Source organism: Dendropsophus ebraccatus, chromosome 3 (genome assembly GCF_027789765.1).
Source record: "Dendropsophus ebraccatus isolate aDenEbr1 chromosome 3, aDenEbr1.pat, whole genome shotgun sequence".
NCBI lineage: Eukaryota > Metazoa > Chordata > Amphibia > Anura > Hylidae > Dendropsophus > Dendropsophus ebraccatus.
In genome coordinates this window covers 56,368,021-56,384,104 of record NC_091456.1, presented here as the reverse complement: position 1 = coordinate 56,384,104, position 16,084 = coordinate 56,368,021, and the positions used below count along the sequence as shown (strand labels likewise).

Sequence of the window (16,084 nt, the reverse complement as noted above, 5' to 3'; positions counted from 1 at the left end):
GAACATACACAATCCCCAATACTTTTCTGGGAGACTGCAAAAGCAGTTCTAAGGGGCCAAATAATTTCTTATGTGGCTGCCCAGAAACGTGAAGCACGTAAAAACTATCTTCAACTTTCCCAAGATCTGCGCTCTACATACACTCTTTTCCTGTCTTCCCCTACAGATGACAATAAATCTAAATGGACAGCAGCTAGACAAGCTTTCGAAATTGCACAGGAAAAACTCAATGCTATATATAGAGATCAATACATATCCCGTTTATTCCGCTATGGTAATAAATCAGGGAAAATGTTAGCTAACCTTGCTAAAGGACGTAGACCTACTACACATATCCCTGCTCTCAAAGATACAGCGGGTAATGTACAAAAAGATCCTAAAGTCATATCACAACTTTTACAACAATTTTACCGCTCACTATATTCCAAAGATAGGCTTGATCTAGCTGCTGGTAAGAACTTTCTAGAGTCATTAACTCTACCGTCTCTTAATACCCCTTCTCTTGATTCTCTCAACGCCCCAGTCACATTGGAGGAAATTACTGCCACTATCTCTACACTTAAAAATAACAAAGCTCCAGGCCCTGATGGCTATAGTGCAGAATTTTATAAATCTATGTCTTCTGTCATCTCCCCCACTCTTCTTTCTACTTTCCAAACTATTCTGACTGACCATCACATGCTCCCCCGGGAGATACTGCATATATCAAAATACTACATAAACAGGGGAAGGATCCGACATCTCCTAATTCGTACAGGCCAATCTCTTTAATAAATGTAGACCTAAAATTGTTGGCAAAGATTATGACCAATAGATTGGCAGACATCCTACATCACTAATAGGCAGCCATCAAGTTGGCTTTATAAAAGGACGTTCTGGTGTCACTAATATAAGAACGGTACTAGCGGCCCAGTCTGGTGTCCAATCTGGGGGTCGTTCCACCCACTCTCCAGGTCTGTTGGCAATTGACGCCAAAAAGGCTTTTGATAATATCAGCTGGGAGTGGCTGGACATGACCTTAACAAAATTTGGTATCACAGGTCAATTCAAAGATTTTATTTCCACAATATACACATCTCCGAAAGCTAGAATTCATACCCCGGGTTTCCTTTCAGATAGCTTTCCCTTACAAAAAGGTACCAGACAGGGTTGCCCCCTATCCCATCTATTGTTCAATTTGGCGATGGAGCCTCTTGCTAGATATCTTATTTCTTCTGACTTTTTCTCAGGCATACGGGTTGGTTCCCAAATCATCAAAGTTACATGCTTTGCTGATGATACTTTAATATATTTAGATAACCCAGATCTACATGTTCCAGCAGTATTAGATGCCTTAAAATTTTTTGGTTCCTTTTCTGGGTATAGAATCAATATACATTAAAGTCAACTTCTTTACCTAACTCCACATAAGAGGTCTACTTCGGGTCCTGCGGGGGTCTCCATCGCTAAATCCTATATTACTTATCTTGGAATCCAGATTGGCAGAACTCCCTCCTTACTATATTCCCTGAACTATCGCCCTATAATTAAGAGAATAAAACAAGATCTCCAGAGATGGGAATCTCTACCATTGTCAATTCTAGGACGTACCCACTTAATCAAAATGATGTGTTTTGGAAAACTGTTATATCCAATGCAAACAATACCCCTTTTACTCAAACATTCTGACGTTTCTCTACTCCAATCAAATTTCACTAAATTTATTTGGCAATCAAAGAGACCTCGTATTGCCTATTCCACTCTCTGTCTCCCTACTTCTAAAGGTGGTGCTCAATGCCCAGATATTAGATTATATAATTTAGCCGCTCTCTTTCGCCATGCTAAAGATTGGATTATGGACACGTCATATTTCTCCAATATCTTAATTGAGAAAGCTTTAGCAGCACCTTGGCCTTTACCCACCCTGCTACATGCTAAATTACCAGAACTCCCCCCAGAAATTAAGAGAAGTGTTATCTTTAAAGACACCATTGCCACATGGAAGGCAATACGAAAATTATATGGTTTACCCTTTTGCCTATCGAAAAGATTTCCTCTGTGGCATTCACCACTTTACCCACCTGACTCAGACAAATTGGACTACTCAGAGTGGCAGAGTGCACATGTTTCTTCTGTTGGGGATCTGCTGGATACTAATTCCAACACTTTCTTGTCATGGGATGTCGTCAGAACACGATTTAAATTGTCTTCATTTAATTTACCTCAATACGATTCTATAATTGAATTTCTTACTTCCAGAGTGCGGGACATAGCAGAAGCAGAAAGTGATATAGAATTTGATAATCTATTCCCAACACCACCGGTTCATAATTCTTTATCACATACATATGGAGAACTTAGATCACGCTCTCAAAAGAATTTATCTAGACAAATTTCTTTCAAAAAATGGTCCTCCGTAATTTTTTCAGAGGATCTGACCCAACAAATATTGAGAGGATCTCAACTAGTGCATTCTGCCACTCCCAATGTGGTTCTACGTGAAAAACATTTCCGCTTTATACACAAGGCTATATATGCCTTTAATATTCCTTTTTCCAACTCCCACACTGCTCACATAAACAGTTGCCCGAAATGTTCACTTCCTAAAGCAGACTTGTTTCATTGTGCCTGGGCCTGCACGCGAGTGCAGGAATTTTGGGACTCTGTGCGGCTCTATCTTTTGTCCACTCTGGGCCATGCCATACCACTTCTCCCTCTTAGTTATCTTTTTCATTTTATTGATATAGACTCTACTACTCCCTCTCCTAAATTACTTACTTCTAAAGGAATTCATTTAACTCTATTAGTTTCCCTGAAATGTTTATTAAGACACTGGATACTGGATACTCTACCAGACATTTCTGAGGTAATCTCCGCTCTGAAGGAGCTCTTTCATTAGGAACTTTTGGATGTATTGCGCACCAAAGAAAAATCAACAAAAACATTTATGTCCAAATGGACACAATTTCTAATTCATGATTTTACTATAGAAGAGAGAGACTCTGTCATTAATCAATTTAAGGTCACTGATTGGTATTGCATGGCCGCCCAAAAGGAAACTCTGGGAGCACTCCAAATATCTTAAGCTTTTCCCTTTCTCTGTTAAAGACAATTCTCTCCATTCTATTGGTAGCATATTTGAATATCTGACATCTATACCATGTTTTAAGGTGATATTATAAATTACTGTTTTTCTACTTACGTTTTTGGTAAGACTACGTTGTATTGTATATGATAATATATCTTTTAAGGTTATTACAAAGGCTCATTGTATCTGTATGATATTGTAAAATACAATCCTTTGTTGCCTGTGAGCAACTTTCTTTTTGAATATGTAATGAATTTTCAATATGTATGTTCAAATATTACATAAGCCACTAATAAAATATTGTTTAAAAAAAACAAAAACATGATTACATTTGTTAAAAGTATAAAAGACTCTTATATGCATACAATCACGATTTCTATTATTTAAAATAAAATAAAATAAAAGTGACATCACTGAGGTCCGTATCACATGTTCATTTTTTTTGGTGGTGATTTTGAATAAACTTTATTGTGTCCACTTTTTTCTTTGTTGGTAGAGACATAACTTTATTTATAAGACAAATGATAAAAATCACTTGATCGTTTTTTTTTTATAGTGGTTTTGAATAAACTTTATTGTGTGCACTTTTTTCTTTGTTTGTAGGGGCATAACTTTATTTATAAAACAAATGATAAAAATCACATGATCGTTTTTTTGTGTTTTTTTTTCTTGGGGGGGGGGGGGGGGATGGGGGTTGAATAACCCCCCCCCCCCCCCCCCCAAGAAATAAAAAAAAAAAGAAACGATCATGTGATTTTTATCATTTGTTTTATAAATAAAGTTATGCCCCTACAAACAAAGAAAAAAGTGCACACAATAAAGTTTATTCAAAACCACTATAAAAAAAAACAAAAACGATCAAGTGATTTTTATCATTTGTCTTATAAATAAAGTTATGTCTCTACCAACAAAGAAAAAAGTGCACACAATAAAGTTTATTCAAAATCACCACCAAAAAAAATGAACATGTGATACGGACCTCTGTGATGTCACTTTTATTTTATTTTATTTTAAATAATAGAAATCGTGATTGTATGCACATAAGAGTCTTTTATACTTTTAACAAATTTAATTATGTTGTATTAAAGTGTATATTGTTAGCATTTGATTTGATCTGTTTTAGTCACCTCTGACTAAAGGGCGGCACCTTTTTTACAATTTCCTGCCAAACAGATACTTTGGCATATATATAAAGGACCCTCTGCCTATGATACACTATGTCTCTCCTACTTGACAAAGGGGCAATTTATGCCTCGAAACGCGTTGTTTATGAGACCATTAAAATTCATCGTTTTACTTCATTAAACCGTTCACGGCGATTGGGCCGGTGGCACGGCGATCAGAGTCCCACATAATAAAAAATACCTGCCCTGGACCCCTCAGCTAGGTAGCTGAGGGGTCCAGAGCAGGTATTTGTACATTACTCACCTGTCCCGGGATCCTGATCGGCGTCTTCCGGGTTCGCGGCGTCCTCCGTCATTCCGTTCGGTCTTCGGGTCTTTCCGGCGGTCCCCGTCGTCTTCTTTCGGCTATTTTCGGCTCCAGCCTCGTCATTTTCCGGAATTTGCGCTCTGCTGCCCTCTAGCGGCTTATATGTGTAATACACTTTCCGCACCCTATTGCCGCTGAGTGTTGATCAGCATCGCACGAAAGAGCACTGCTAATCAGCAACTCCTTCTTTTTGGCGTAGGGTGTTTTTTTCTATATTCTACTGCCACGGTCTGCTTATAAGTGTCGCACATAAGTGCGGCATTTATCAGCAACTCCTTTGTTAGCGTAGGTTTTTTTTATACTTACTGTAAAAAAAAAACACGTAAAAAACACTACATTACACCACACTACATTGAATAAAGTTTGACACTACACCACTACATACCCCATATACCAATCCCCATATAAAGATGGCCCCCAGGGTGTTTTCGGCGTCAGACGCATACGTTATTATTGCCTCCGACACCGAAACAGCCAGTGAGGATGAATGGGGGGATCCTTCTTTCCTCCATTCATCCTCATCCTCCTCATCATCCGGTGACGTGTCTGGGGGTAGCGTAGCGTACGCTGCCCCCCAGACACGTCTTTTCCGCCAGTACCGTCCCAATAAGAGATCACGGTATGGTGTGAAATTCTACAAACTCTGTGAGCGTACCTCAGGGTACACTTACAGATTTAGGGTACGTGCACACTGCGGAATGGCGAAGGATAACCCTTTGTGCATTCCGCAGCTGGCACCCGCCGGCGGACTGATGCGGGCGCATGTCTCTACCCGTGTCATAGACTCCATTCTATGCACGGGCGGATTCCGTCGTCCATCCAAAGAATGAATACGTTGGACGGAGAGCGGAATCCGCCCGTGCATAGAATGGAGTCTATGACACGGATGGAGACGTGCGCCTGCATCAGTCCGCCGGTGGGTGCCAACTGCAGAATGCACGAAGGATTATCTGTCGCGATTCCGCAGTGTGCACGTACCCTTAGAGTGTATGTAGGAAGGGACACCCGAATGCAGCCCCCAGATGCCCCCTCCCCCCCCATCCTTGGAACAAGTGGGAAGATCGTCCGGTAACTGATCTTCCCACTGCTGGATAAAGGTAACCACCTGTACGGGGATAACTTTTATACCAGCACCCCCTCTTCCGGTCCGTCACTGCCCGAGCTACTGTAGCTTGCGGCACAATCCGAAAATATCAGAAGCAGTAATAAAGCCCTAACAATTAGTAGCCATGGAGCGGACCCAGCGCTTCTGGATATGAAGGACCCCGTATCGCACCAGGACAACATTTTCCAGGTGACGTCCCCCACACTGGAGAAAGGGAGACCCCAGAAGAAGTGCAGAGTGTGGCGTAACAGGGGGATCAGGAAGGACACCATTTACCAGTGTGACACCTGTCCTGATCCCCCCGGCCTCTGCATACTGGATCGCTCCAAGGCGTACCACACGTCATCGGAGTTCTACATTATCTAAATTCTGTCCCTTATTCCTATTTCAGGGGTCACGTTGATCCGGGGATTATTCTGATCGCCATTATGGAGTCGGGAAGGAATTTTTCCCCTGTGATAAAGCTACTGTCGTCTGCCTCACGAGGGTTTTTTGCCTTCCTCTGGATCAACACAGATAGAATTTGATGGACACCTGTCATTTCCAACCTTATAAACCAACAGTTGGCCTAATACCCCCAAATAAATTAGAATTGTCCCTTTTTCCCCAGCTAAGTAGGTATGGCCGCCATTCCCATTAGAGGATGCCATGATGCAATTACAAAGCCTCTGTGCGGCCAGGACAGTAGAAACCCCCCACAAGTGACCCCATTCTGGAAACTACACCCCATAAGGAATCTCACAAGGGGGGCAGCGTGGATATGGCCCCCTGGTGACAGCCACATTTGGGACGTGGAAATGAAAAAAATGGTATTTTTTATTTTCTCGGCACATTCTACGTAAGTGACTGTCACCAGTGGGGTCCATATCCTCACTGCACCCCTTGTTAGATTCCTTATGGGGTGTAGTTTCCAGAATGGGGTCACTTGTCGGGGGTTTCTACTGACCTGGCAGCACAGGAGCTTTGTAATTGCGACATGGCCTCCATCCTCCATTCCAGCCTCTAAATGGCGCTCTGTCTCTTTGGTGGCTTGCCCTGTACCCATATGGCACATTATGCCCACATGTGGGGTATTTTCGAACTCAGGGGAAACTACCCTACACGTTTTGTGTTCATTTTCTTTTTTAACCCCTTGTGGAAATGGAAAAAATCAAGGCTAGACCAACATTTAGTGTAATTTTTGTAAAATTTTTACTCTAAATCATTAATCTTGTCATGATTTTTTCATTTTCACAAGGGGCTAAAAGATTAAAAAAAACAATAAATGTGTAGAGCAATTTCCCCTGAGTACGGAAATACCCCACATGTGGACATAAAGCGCCATGCGGGTGCAGGGTAAGCCTCCAAAGGGAAGGAGCGCCATTTGGTTTTTGAAGGCTGGATTTGGATGGAATGGATTTCGAGGGGCCATGTTGCATTCAAAAGGCCTCTGTGTTGCCAAGACAGTTGAAACCCCCCACAAGTGACCCCATTATGGAAACTACACCCCTCAAGGAATGTAACAAGGGGTGTAGTGAGCATATGAACCCCACTGGTGACGGGCACAAATGTGGAACAATGTGGTGTGAAAATGAAATATTACATTTTTTACACTATAATGTTGGTTTAGCCTTGAATTTATCATTTTCACCAGGGGTTAAAAGAGAAAAAAACACACAATATGTGTAGAGCAATTTCCCCCGAGTCCGTAAATACCCCACATGTGGACATAAAGCGCCATGTGGGCGCAGGGCAAGCCTCCAAAGGGAAGGAGCGCCATTTGGATTTTGGAGGTTGGATTTGGCTAGAATGGATGATGAACGCCATGTCGCATTTACAGAGCCCTCGTGCTGCCAAAACACTGGAAACCCCCCACAAGTGACCCCATTCTGGAAACTGCACCCCTCAGGGAATCTAACAAGGGGTGCAGTGAGGATATGGACCCCTTGATGACATTTGTGCCATGAAAGTGAAAAAAATGAAATTTTTTACTTTTACGTCACATTGTTCCACATTTGTGCCGGTCACCAGTGGGGTCCATATGCTCACTGTGCCCCTTGTTAGATTCCTTGAGGGGTGTAGTTTTCAGAATGGGGTCACTCGTGGGGGGTTTCCAGTGTCTTGGCAGCACGAGGGCTCTGTAAATGCGACATGGCCCTTGAAATCCTTTCCAGTGAAATTCAGCTTCCAAAAGCCAATTGGCGCTCCTTCCCTTTGGAGGCTCGTCCTGCGCCCCCTTGGCACTTTATCGCCACATGTGGGGTATTTCCGTACTCGGGAGAAACTGCGCTACACATTTTGTGTCTTTTTTTTCCTCTTATCCCTTTAAGAAAATGAAAAATTGAAGGCTAGAACAACGTTTTAGTGTAAAAAATAAATTTTTCTTTTTTCACGCCATATTGTTCGGAAAATCTGTGAAGCACCTGTGGGGTCCAAATGCTCACCGCACCCCTTGTTACATTCCTTGAGGGGTGTAGTTTTCTAAATGGTGTCCCTTTAGGGGTGTTTTTTAGGTTTTGGCACCCCAGAGCCTCTGCCAACCTGAAGTGGTACAGTCAAAAATGACCAAATATAACGGAGGCATTGAAATTCACTAGGCGCTCCATTATATCTGAGGCTTGTGGTTGCGTCAAATAGCGCAATAGGGCCACATATGGGGTATTTCTATAAACTGCAGAAACGGGGCAATAATTATTGGGGTGCATTTCTCTGGTAATAGGTTTATAATTATGAAAAATATTGGATTACAATAAAATCTCTGCACAGAAAATTAAAATTTTCAAATTTCTTACACACTTGGCTTTTATTTCTGTGACTCCCCTAAAGGGTTAAAACACTTTCTGGATATGCTTTTGCAGTGTGTGGGGGGTGCAGTTTCTGAAATGGGGTGCTTTGTGGGGCTTTCTAACATACAGGCCCCTCAAATACACTTTAAACCTGAACAGGTCCCTAAAAATATCTGATTTTGAAATTTTACTGAAAATTTGGAAATTTGCTGCTAATGTTTTAAGCTTCCTATTGTCTAAAAAAAATGAAAGATCGTTTAATAAATGCCGCCAACATAAAGTAGACATGTTGCTAATGCTATTTAATATATAATTTATGTGGTATAACCACTTTCTGTATACGCAAAAAAGTTTCAAAGTTGGAAAAATGCAGTTTTTCACATTTTTTCACATTATTTGGGGTTTTTTCATAAAGATTCGTTATGAGTATCGACTCCAATTTACCAGAAATGTAAAGTACAATATGTCACGAGAAAACAATCTCAGAATCAGCCGGATAGGTAAAAGCATCCCGAAGTTATTAATGAATAAAGTGACACTGGTCATATTCATAAAATTTGTCTCTGTCATTAAGGCCATTTCAGGCTCTGTCCTTAAGGGGTTAAACACTTTTTTAGTTGCTGTAGCAGTCTGTGTTGCCGTAGCAGTCTGTGAACTCTTGGGTCTACTTGTGTAGGCTTTAGTAGTAGAGTCATGGTATCTGATCAGCACTACATACCTGTATTGTAGACATGTCAGGCAACCTCCTACATACCAAAATTACTAATGACCACAGCATTTAGAGAGTTAAATGAATGGTATCAGAATGATAGTCACTGATGGTGTCAGCTGCTGAGCTAAGGCGTTAAAGAGGTACTGTCACCATAAAAAACTTTTGACAGAGAGACATGCCAAAAGTGTACATCTGTCAGTGTCTGAGTGTTCAGACTCAGAACACTTAAAGCGACTCTGTACCCACAATCTGACCCCCCCAAACCGCTTGTACCTTCAGAAAATTGCTTTTAATCCAAGATCTGTCCTGGGGTCCATTCGGCAGGGGATGCAGTTATTGTCCTAAAAACAACTTTTAATCCTGCAGCGCTGTGTCTAACGGCCGGGGCTTACATTTGTATATGCATTAGGCTGGCACAACCTCTCTGTCCCTCCTCCCCGCCATCCTTATCATTAGGAATGCTCCAGGCAGATTGCCTCCTATTCCCCACCTGTGTGCATAATGAACATGGGCTGGATTGTTAAGACACCTGTGCAAAGCTCAAACAGCAGTAAATGTTCCTGGATCATTCCTAATGATGAGGAGGGTGGGGAGTAAGGACGGAGAGGTGGTGCCAGCCTAATGCATATACAAATGTAAGCTCCGGCCGTTAGACACAGCACTGCAGGATTAAAAGTTGTTTTTAGGAGAATAACTAAATCACCTACCGAACGGACTCCAGGACAGGTCTTGGATTAAAAGCAGCTATACAAAGGTACAAGTGGTTTGGGGGGGACAGGTTGTGGGTACAGAGTCGCTTTAAGGGAATGAGCTGAAAGATGTCTCGTTTAACACTTTCCTCTCCCAGCTCTGTGTAATACAACAAGTCGGCCACATGAGTCTATAATGTAAGTACGGCTGGGCGATTATCGAATTAGTTTAATTCGCCCAGAATTTCAGAATCAATTCAATGGATGCAGGTGGGCAGGCGTGAGGGAGGCGCATTGGTGGCGACCTACAGCTGCTGAATCAGAGCCTGGGGAGGAAGAGTGCCCAGCAGCATCCTCTGTCCCCGCTGTCGACCCGCCCCCATAGCAGGACGAGTACAAGTGCGGTCTGCACTGCTCTCCCCGATACTGCTATACAGCTCCAGTAACTGCAGTGCAGCTACCATCTGCTCCTCATTCAGAGACCGGGGACCTCCATATTTGCCCGGGAGGGTAACATATGTGCCCAGAGTGAGAGAAGGGGTATACCAGGTATGTGCCCTACTGCCCCATTCTCCTCAGTCTGCCCCGCTCTCCCTCATTCACCAAGTTTTGAAGGTTTCGTAGGGCCCCATGCAGCCTGCTATGGGAGCCCATGACTCCTAGCTACACCCCTGCCCCTTATCTGTTCATATACTACTACTACTACTAAACCCCTTATCTGTACCTGTACTACTACTACACCCCTTATCTGTTCCTGTACTACTACACCCCTTATCTGTACCTGTACTACTACACCCCTTATTTATACCTGTACTACTACTATACCCCTAATCTATACATGTACTACTACAACCTGTATCAACTATACCTCCTCTACTACACGCCTCATCCATACCTGTACTTCTACTACTAGACCCTTCATCTACTGTATACCTGTACTTCTATAACCCTTACCAACTATACCTCCACTACTACATCGCTCATCTATACCTGTTCTACTACACCCCTCGTTTATACCTGTACTACTACTACATACCTCATCTATACCTGTACTACTACACCCCTTATCCACTATACCTCCACTACTACACACATCTTTACCTGTACTAATACACCCCTTATCTACTTTACCTCCACTATTACACCCCTCATCTTGACCTGTACTACTACAACCTTTATCCACTATACCTCCATTACTACACCTCTCATCTTCACCTGTACTAATACACCCCTAATTTGTACGTATACTACTACTACTACACCCCTCATCTATACCTGTACTACTACACCCCTTATCCACTGTACCTCCACTACTACACCCCTCATCTTTACCTGTACTACAACAACCCTTATCCACTATACCTCCACTACAACACCCTACCTGGATGTAGGCACAAAGAAGATCTCCTATATTATATGGGGGCACAAAGTGGCACATATTTGGCAAAACTACTTATATGGGGCACAGAGGGGGCTTGTCTACTACATTGGGGCACAAAGGGGGCTTGTCTACTACATTGGGGTACAGAGGGGGCTTGTCTACTACATGGGGGCACAGAGGGGGCTTGTCTACTACATGGGAGAACAGAGTGGGCGTGTCTACTACATGGGAGCACAGAGTGGGCGCGTTTACTACACAAAGGGGGCTTATCTACTACATGGGGACACTGTTAACATGAGAAACAATACAGTTGTCTCAAACGTCATTAAAATTGTATCTCACGCTGCAAGGAGAAAAATGTTGTGTTTATTTAGCAAAAAGGAAAAAAATTCACATTGAAATCAAGAATCACCTAAAAAATTTATTAAAAATTAAGATTTTATTTTTTGGCCCTACCTTGAACTGAGGTGATATTATAATATACGGTATGTTCTGCGGCATGTTCTGTACATGTATAAGGTTATGTTAATATTATGTACTGTATGCTGACTAGAGATGAGCGAACCTTGAGCACGATTGGATTTGTCTTATCCTGAGCATGTGGCATTTGATTACTGGTGGCCTATGGCTGTATCCATGTTTTCCAAGCAGCCCTAAGGGCCTATTACACGGCCAGATTTTTGGGACCTGTCAGGTCAGCTCTCGCTTGCTCTTTGTTCCCTGATCGCTGCCAGCGTTATTACACGCAACGACAGCAACAGGGTAAGGGCGGGGTGGGCCGCGGGGGGCCTGCCCAGGAGATCTTTAGATCGTCCGGGAAGCCCAAAGTGCCTATTAGTTAGTGCCTATTAACACTAGCTATTAAGGTGCGTTTACACGTAACGATTATCGTGCGAATTTGAGCGATAACGACCGAATTCGAACGATAATCGTACGTGTAAACGCAGCGAACGATCACGCGACGAACGAGAAATCGTTCATTTTGATCATTCAACATGTTATCAAATTGCCGTTCGTAAAAAATTCGCTGATCGTTCCGTGTAAACAGTCTTGGCGATAGCCCGGCCCCCCTCTCGCAGCCCGGCCCTCCGCTCATCCGCAGCCCCCTGCGCCGCTCTGATCGCCACCCCCGCCGCCCCGATCGCCACCGCTCTGATCGCCCCCGCCGCGAGCAGGTCTTCGAAATCCCCAACTCCCCTCTTCAGTGCATTGATTGGCTGAAGAGGGGAGCCGGGAATTTCAAACGGCTCTTCTTCAGCCAATCAGTGCTCCTCAAAGCACGGCAGCACTGATGCTCGCGGACGGGGCGGTGGGGGGGGGGGGGTGGCGATCGGAGCGAGCGGCGGCGGGGGTTGGCAATCGGAGAGGCGGGGGTGGAGATCGGGGCGGCGGGGGTGGCGATCGGGGCGGCGGGGGTGGCGATCAAAGCGGCGGCGGGGGTGGCGATCAGGGCAGCGCAGGGGGCTGCGGATGACCGTGGGGCCGGGCTATGGATGAGCGGGGGGGGGGGGGCGGGCTGGGCTGCAGGCACGCGATCGCAAAACGATTTTTCCGCACGATATATCGTACCGTCTAAACGCTGATCATTATGTAAAAAAAATTGTTACTCCGACATCGTTAATCGTACGATCGGGTCAATTATCGTTTCGTGTAAACGCAGTATTACACCAAGCGATTATTGGCCAAATACAGCCGATAATAGCTCGGTGTAATAGGGTCTTTAGGGCTGCATTGAACTTCTTCGGCCACCGATAATCAAATGCTGCACGCTAAAGGTTTGGGCGAACCCAAGTGCGCCCAAAGACCGCTCATCTCTAGTCAGCATACATTGTATACATGTAAGTATAGCTGAGCCACAAAACATATAACATCACTTCAGTCCAAGCTACCATAATAAGCCTTTATTTAAAGGTACAAATAATGAAAAATAAAAACGTTTTCACTTATGAGCTTGGATTTCTGTTAAAGGAGACCTGTCACCCCCCGTGCCGGGGTGACAGGCTCCCGACCCCCAGCTAGATCCCCTTATACAGACCTCATCTGGCCGAGTCCCGCACCCGGAGCCGGTCATGGGACGGAGATATCCCGGTCAGAAGCCGGCTCCATTCATTCTCTATGGACGCCAGACTTCTCCCCACAGTGCGCGCCGGCTTCTGACCGGGATATCTCCGTCCCGGAACCGGGAGTGGGACTCGGCCAGATGAGGTCTGTATAAGGGGATCTAGCTGGGGATCGGGAGCCTGTCACCCCGGCATGGGGGATGACAGGTCCTCTTTAATAGGATTCACTGAATTGAATATACCAGCCTATTGGGGCAATCTTTATTGAGCCTGGAGCTGTAAACATTTCCCACAGTTTTCAATATTTTCCATTTTGCTTTTGAGCCAAGACTTTTTAAATCTATCATGCATGATGCCATCACAGAAAACCATGCAGCACTATTTTTGCCCTTTTTTATAAGCTGCTGAAGTAGACTATAAAATCATTCTTTTGTATTTTAAATAATCCTGTTTCAATTGGTGAACTTGAATTGATAACGGTAATTGAATCTCACAGGCATGAAAGAAAGTTATTCTAGTTAACTTAGCCAATAGGAAGAAAGACGATCCTTTAAGAAGAATACCTCCCATGGAAAAATCTTTAAAAACAGAATATCTATTTAAATTTTATGGATATGACAACTTTAGAGATGATGCAAGCCTGATGTTTTGTAAGATATATTTTGAGACATGAAGATAAAATTAGGCCTGTGTTATTCATGCAGAAACACAATGTCTGGATTAATGATGTTATTTAAGTAGTATGTGCTTGTTACTGTATATGCACAGACTATGTTCACACTACGTAAGTTACGCATTAATCATGGCCATTGTTGCCGATTTGCAACAACGGCCTTGATTACTATGTAACTTAGTAGTGCTGCCCTCTATGGAATCCCGTCTGGAGTGTATACACATAGTATACGCTCAGACCGGGACCCCTAGCGGCACCGCAAAAAACTGACATGTCAGTTTTTTTGAAGCCTCTATTCACTGAATAGCGGCCGCTGAAAACCTCATTGTGAGTCGAAACGTCGTATTGCTTGTGAGCACAATAAAGTTTTGAAGGCTGTTTGGAAGATTGGATGCTGTTGGACTCTCTTGTTGTAGCTGCATTTAACTGTCTTAACCCTGCCGTTCTGTTTGGTCAAAAATGACCGAATTTGAAATTTGGTATTTTTAAATATAATATGAAACTTGTGGTTCATTGACTTTTCCTCATTTGAGGGGTTCTTACTAGAGATGAGCGAACCAGCCGGATTTCTGGTTCGTATGAATCAGAAATCTCGGTGGCTGACTCCCGCTGTCTGTTCCCTCCGTGCAGCGGGTAGATACATCGTAAGGAACGCCTGGAAAACTGGCATACAGCCATTGGCATTGGCTGTATCCCAGTTTTCCAGGCGTTCCTTACGATGTATCCACCCGCTGCGCGGAGGGAACAGACAGCGGGAGTCAGCCACCGAGATTTCTGATTCATACAAACCAGAAATCCGGCTGGTTCGCTCATCTCTAGTTCTTACTAATAGCAGTTTTTATTTATTTATTTTTTGTTTACTTTTTGCTCCACGTCTTTTTTTACTCTTGTACTGTTCGGTCAAAAATGACCAACAGCCTTTTATACTAATCTCCAGCCATTTTTTGAAAAAAGAAAATGAGTTATAATCTCATTTTGGTCAATCAGTAACCGAGACAACAGAAATCCAGACATGATGTTACATTACAATCCCACTTAAGGGGCAGTTGATACTCCAGATTAACTCATAGGCTCTTACACCTGTAAACGCAAAAATAATCGGTGGCCAATGGTTGTTTTTTACAATATTCTTGATGTGTCTGTGTAAAATGTATTTTTGTTATGGCGAAATACGGTGAAATAGATCCAAATTGGAACAAAAATAAACTGTATAAAAGAAGAATGGGAATTTTTTTTTAGAGGAATTCGGAAAATCACTGGTTAGCTCATATATTGAGCAAAGAAAAGTAACCCCCAGAGGTGATAGAGCTGCAGCCATTGTCCACAGGATCCAACAGCATGCTGAAGAAAGTGAACCCCAAGGGCTTCCACAAGCACTGCGACGATGGCCACGGCCTCCACCAGCAGTGCAACCAGCCTAAAACGGAAATAATGCGCCTTCTTTCCAACAAGTAATCACAAATCAAACGTGATATGTTGCAAAGTACTTATGCAAAAGACATGTAAATTATACTTGTGACAAATGCAAATAGTAAATTTAGCACCTTGAACCTTATTTCACATTTTATATAGAAAAAAACTAGACTTTTTTTTTTAAGTTATAGTTTACAGTTTTATAAAGACTTTTTTTGTGCAAATGTTTTTGTGTGAATAATGCAATAAGGCCATCTAACTTTTTTTGACAAAAAAAATATAAATTAAGTTTTTTATTTCATTTTTCATTTGTTTATGAGCAACCATGTTCATATACAGTATTATAATGCAAAAGATATTCAAATAAAACACTAGTTAGTTACCAATCCAGACCTTAATAGGCCCGGTCAAAAATGACCAAAACATTATATGTGTATAGTAGAACCGAACAGAACAGCATGGTTAATTAGTGGGTGCAGCGATTGGCCACACCCACTAAAAGCCGCGGTCCCGGGCTGCAGAAAGCAGCTGGGATCGTGGCTGTTCAGAGCGGGGTCGCGGCGTGGCCCCTCTATGAACCGCTTCACCTGCTGCAGGACATACCTGTACTGTAGTTATATAGACAATAATAAAGATGCTATTCTTACCTCATGGCGCTCTTCAGTGTCCTCCTGCTGTGTCTCTGCGTCCTGCACTAAGCGCTATCACCACCTCAGTCTGCTCAGCCA

General features: G+C 43.1%; 1 protein-coding gene across 1 annotated transcript in view; it reads right to left on the bottom strand.

Moving 5' to 3' along the window:
- The window catches only part of LOC138785647 (guanine nucleotide-binding protein G(q) subunit alpha), a 122,213-nt gene that overhangs the window by 105,119 nt on the left and 1,010 nt on the right, over positions 1-16,084 (bottom strand). The gene's annotated exons all lie outside the window — the stretch shown is intronic.